The sequence below is a fragment of the Hylobates moloch genome, unplaced genomic scaffold, assembly GCF_009828535.3.
Source record: "Hylobates moloch isolate HMO894 unplaced genomic scaffold, HMol_V3 SCAFFOLD_2, whole genome shotgun sequence".
Classification (NCBI taxonomy): domain Eukaryota; kingdom Metazoa; phylum Chordata; class Mammalia; order Primates; family Hylobatidae; genus Hylobates; species Hylobates moloch.
This window is the reverse complement of record NW_026652277.1, coordinates 21,984,463-21,990,462: the sequence shown is the minus strand read 5'-3', so window position 1 is coordinate 21,990,462 and position 6,000 is coordinate 21,984,463.

Sequence of the window (6,000 nt, the reverse complement as noted above, 5' to 3'; positions counted from 1 at the left end):
ATTTAGATAATAAGCACAGTTACCTCCTCAACAGCAGGTTGATTTTTTTTTTCTCTACTAAAATTATGAACATCACCACTTTAGTTTCCTGTATCACTGATCTGGTATCAGCCAGGATGACCCATGGCTTAGCTGTAGGAGGGTAAAGTGAAGAAGAGACATGAAACAAGTTTACATTGATGAATATATCTAATTCTTCCATGTGTACACAGACAGTCCTTTAAATTGTTTTATATCTTTAAAAAGAGAGAGGGAGGGAAGGAGGGAAGAAGAGAGAGAAGGGGGGGGAAGAGGAAGAGGAAGGAAGAGAGAAAGGACCTGAGAATTGTCACAGAAAGCTTATTTAGTGTTTATTTTCTGTGACACAATCCAAGATTCTTTTAGCTACAGTGAATTCAACTAAGCTTCATAGTAAGGCTTGAAAAAGACAAAGATCATCTGTTATGTCCAGAATCTAATCAGTTTCACAATGTCCTACATTTAGACTACAACAGCAGAGAATGTCTAACAGAGTCTCTCCGTTTTTTAGGTCTGGATTTGGAATCTCTGTGTTTTTTCATACCTTAGAAATTGGAGTTTGGGTTGGTTTCACGAATTCCAGCAAAAAATGGAACAAACGGGCCTATGCTGTGGGATATTATTGTTGAAAGCCAGTAACTTTTTAAGTTTATATTTTGAGAACATGCTTTTTACATGTTAAAATGTGTACAAATAACTATATTTTGTTTAAGGAACTATAATTTTACAAAGAAAAATGAAAACAAAAATAAAGGTTTTTGTAGATTAAAACTCAACAGTATACTTGCTTATAAACTGAAAAATGTAACTATATTCACTTGTCAAATGAAGCATTTTAGAATGGAAGTTATGTGTATAAGAAGGGATGATTTGCATTAAATACATTATAAACAGTTAAGGAGACTATACAGCTAAAGTACTTTTAACTCATTTAAAGTAAGCATTTAAACCAAAATTAATATTTCAAAAGAGCTTACATGGCAATGAAAGCCTAGATAAGAGTTTTAATATTTTTAATTGTGTACAATGTTTAAAATAATACTGGTTAAGAATTTAACATTTTGAGCCGGGTGCAGTGGCTCACGCCTGTAATCCTAGCACTTTGGGAGGCCGAGGCGGGTGGATCACGAGGTCAAGAGATCGTGGCCATCCTGGCCAACATGGTGAAACCCTGTCTCTACCAAAAATACAAAAATTAGCCAGGCGTGGTGGCATGCACCTGTAATCCAGCTACTAGGGAGGCTAAGGCAGGAGAATTGCTTGAACCTGGGAGTCAGAGGTTGCAGTGAGCCAAGATCGTGCCATTGCACTCCAGCCTGGCAACAGAGTGAAACTCCGTCTCAAAAAAAAAAAAAAAAAAAAAAAAAAAGAATTTAACTTTTCTATTATGGTTGTTATATTCAACAGAATACTGATTTTATCCCCCTTTTCAAATTAAATATAGACTTGAAGCCATTTTATGGATAAGTCAGTCTAAAAACTACATTTTGCAAAATCCTAGTAGAATAATTGTGTTCAGCTTTTTCACATTTGTTACATAGCTAGAACTATTCAGAAAATACTTTGAATTGTTTATACATAGCTGATTTTTACACCGTGGTGAATGTTTAGAAAGTAATTTTACAGAATTTTGAGAAAACAAGCACCTAAAAAAATAGATTAAACTTTTCCACTGTGTTTCTTCCCGTATACTCAGTTTTTTTTCCCTGAACTTTTGTTTCATTGTTTTATTAAGGTTAAAACAAATGTTTTTCTAACTCTCTCAAATGTTATTTTCAAAATTAATTTTCTTTGTGTAAGCATTTTAATCTATATTTTATGAAAGGGGATGGGGAGGCAAGTTTTATAAAATCTTGTTAATGTAACAAAACACCAAGAAAATAATGACTAGCAACAGGTGAAAGGGAGAATTGTATTTATATAGTCAGTTTAGTCCATGTAATTAGAAACTTGGACCTGAATTACTGGCGTAATTACTCGACTTTCTTTTCTTTTTTTCTTTTTTCTTTTTTTTTTTAATGGTAACAGAAATAGGCCGGATCATTTAGAGCAGCAGTATTCTAAATCAAAATTAATCAGATAATTGGCGACTTTTATTTGACTGTTAGTGCTCTATAAATTACAGACCAAAAACAGGAGAAATTTGATAAAGACTAACAATGTAGATGGAAATATGTGGGTAAACAAGGCCCTAAGAAAACTGAATTTTCAAATGGTTTTCTTAGAATTTGAAAATGACAGAAGATTTAAAATTAGGCCTAACTATGATATATAGGTGAGTAGTTGATAGAACTATAAGAAAACTTTTATTTTTGCCTAAACAATAGTTAAAGTGTTTATGAATTGAAATAAAAAAGTTTTATAAGACCAAAAGTATCAATAAAGACATACATATTTTGTTTTATAAGTTTCAATAGCAATATACATTCTTCTTTATAGAGAACTTTCAACAGTGTGTACTGGAAATGTTGGAAAAAAATTGATTTTGCACTTGTCAATTATAATAGAAGGAAAATAATATTCTTACATATATGTTTTTATATACTTTTGAAAGTTGCCTTAAATTATTTTTGTAACAAGGTGAACATAAATAAAAATATAAAATACAGATGTTTAGAAGTCAGTTTAACCAATCAATAATTAAAGTGCTTCTAGAAACCTAAAAGAGCATTTTCAAACGAATACTTTTAAATTAATTTTAATTTCATTTTGGTTTTATTCTGTTTCTAAAAGTTGCTATGATCAATATTTGTCTGTTTGTAGAAACTATGACATCTATGATGACAAATGTTCAAACTGAGTCATAATGATAGTCTGTTATGTTAGAATCAAGAGTCACTACAGGAGAGTAGTCATTTTGCAAACATCCTACCGTGTTAACGGGTTGGGGGAAAGCATATGTCATAAAGTAACAGACTTAAATCTTTAGCTAAGTAAGCTTTAAGTATCAGTCCATTGCTATAAATAGTATAGAGACAATCTAATTGTGTTTGCTTAAGCTTTTTCTCTTAGCTTTCTTTTATGGTATTAAAGTTTAAGAAAAGTATAAAGATAAAAACTTGGCTAGATTTAAACATATTCAATATGATTCCTAAGATGGTTTTTTTAAAAAAAAAACCTTTACATAGAAATGTCATCAGGTTCTCAGGCATAGTTATATGTTAGCCAAAAATTTTAAATCATTCCAGCTAAATATAATAATAAGAGAGTAGCCAGTACTTCTTCGAGTATTATAAGAATATTGTGCCATTCTTTGAATAAAAATAGTTATTCTTTTTTCTTTAAGCTATCTCAATAATTATATGAATGATAATTTTGGAAAATATAAGGGTTTAAGTGGCAAATTTAAATATCAGTGTTTATCTTTTGTTTCAAGTGCAATATCAATTTTTCTAAAAACATACTCATTTATAACAAGATTTATTGAAAAGAAATATCAAAAAACTCTTTTTTGGGGAGCATTTGTCCAGTAATGTATTCAATTTTATTTAATAGGGAGATTTTAATAACTTTGCTTAACAAGCTGTTTTTTATCTTAATAACTGTAAGGATTACTATGAAGTTACATAAATAAGTTATAATACCTTCTTAAAGTATACTGAAGTTGATAGGATTTTTAATATGGGTTATAAAAAAAGCACCATAGGTTGTAACTTCTTTACTTTATTACTTTACTGTTCTTATAAAGAGTCCTTTATTAGACAAGTACCTGGTACATAATAGATAGTCAAGAATATTTATTTGTTCAATGAATGAAGGCAGTATAGTGCATGGAGTACAGAAAACGGGGCTCATTCCTGTATCCCACTTGCTTCCAGTTCTATGACCTTGGACTAAAGACTTATTTTCTCTAAGTCTAATTTTCCTAAAGTGTACAGTGGAAATAATAATGGCATCTCTTTCACAGGGCTCTTGAAAAGTATTAAGACCTAAGGCACATGCACCATTATTGGTATTTATTTGGTAATTATAACCAAATTGTGTAATTCTGTAATTGTGAGGTTTTACTGGTGCAGGTGCGCATGTGATGTAACCATTTGAGGACCCCAAGCACATAAGCCCCTATTTAGAAAATGAAAACGAAAACCTTCTGGGGGCTGCCTGGCACTTCTTCACTATCAGGAAATGTAAAGTGAACCTTACAGAGCTCTTACAATAACAGCAGTCATAGGATGCCCTCAAAGGCCTTGATGACAATAATTCTCTTATCCTCTCACCTCCTGATCCCCCAAGAATCTTAGAGCCCACCAATGTTCATTATGGTCAGCCTGCTTGTAAACATCTCTCCCTTTAGAAAGCATAGTGGGCCATTCCATTCCCTCTCTTTTCACTGGTTCTTCCTCCAGTTTTTCTTGAATCATTTCCTTTGTTAAGCAGCTCTTTAGAAAATCTCAGGAAGCAAAATCGAGATGTCTTCGTATTTTTCTCTGGCACATCCTTTGCCTGGGTTCAGGGAGTTGCTGTCTCACACTCTAGTCTGAGTGATCCATAACTTGTGGTACTTCTGACTCTGCTTGAAACATCTGTCTACAAAGAGCCCAAAGTCCATAAAGCATTGAGAAGATTGGCCAAATTGAAAAAAAACAGTAAGAACCCTCATTTACCACGGAATGGAGGACACATGATTTGGAATGTAGAGGTTTAAATTCTACAACTCCAAAATACTGAACAGTTCAATGAGTTCTGGGAAAGGTATGCAGTTGTGTAACCGTGCTACACTCAAGATGTAGAGTGTCACCATAATCCCAGCAAATTTTCCTGTTCCCATTTGCAGTCATTATACTTGCCCTACGTCTGACCCCAGGAGACTACTGATCTACTTCATCTCACTGTAGTGTTGCCTTTCCCAGAACATCATACAAATGGAATCATGCAGTATGTGGTCTTTTGTGTCTGTGTTTTGTTTTGTTTTGTTTTGTTTTGTTTTCTGAGACGAAGTTTCGCTCTTGTTGCCCAGGCTAGAGTGCAATGGTGTGATCTCGGCTCACCGCAACCTCCGCCTCCTGGGTTCAAGCAATTCTCCTGCCTCAGCCTCCCAAGTTGCTGGGATTACAGGCATGTGCCGCCACACCTGGCTAATTTTGTATATTTAGTAGAGACGTGGTTTCTCCATGTGGGTCAGGCTGGTCTTGAACTCCCGACCTCAGGTGATCTGCCTGCCTCGGCCTCCCGAAGTACTGGGATTACAGGTGAGAGCCACCACACTCAGCTGGTTTTTTACCTAGCATAACATTTTTGAGATTCTCCCTGTTGGTATATCAGCAATTCATTTCTTCTTATTGCTGAATAGTATTCCATTGTGGGGACATACCAGTTTGTTTTTCCATTCACCAGTTGATGGACATATGGATTGTTTCCAGCTTTTTGGCAATTATGAATAAAGCTTCTATGAAGATTTCTGTGCTAGTTTTGTGTAGACATAATGTTTTTATTTCTCTTAAATAAATTCCAAAGTGTGGGATTGCTGGATTATATGATGTGTGTATGTTTAACTTTACAAGAAGCTGCCAAACTATTTTCCATAGTAGCTACATTGTATACATTCCCACCAGTATTGTATGGGACTTTCAGTTGCTTCACATCCTCTTTCGTATATGGTGTTATCGGTTATTTTTATTTTAGACACTTTGATAGGTATATAGTGTGTTACTGTGGTTTTAATTTGCATTCCCCTAATGACTAATATGTTGAGCATCTTTTTATGTGCCTATTTCTCATCCAAATATCTTCACTAATTAAGTGTCTATTCAAATATTTTGTCAAGTTTTTAATTGGGTTGTTTTCTTATTACTGAGTTCTGAGAGTCCTTTATGTATTCTAGAGACTAGTCCTTTATCAGATATGTGTTTGCAAATATTTTTGTAGATATTTCATGGATTGTCTTTTCATTTGAATGTCACTCAAAGAGCAGAAATTTTAAGTCTGACTTTTTTTTTTTTTTTAATGAATCATGCTTTTGGTATTGTATTTAAAAATATCATT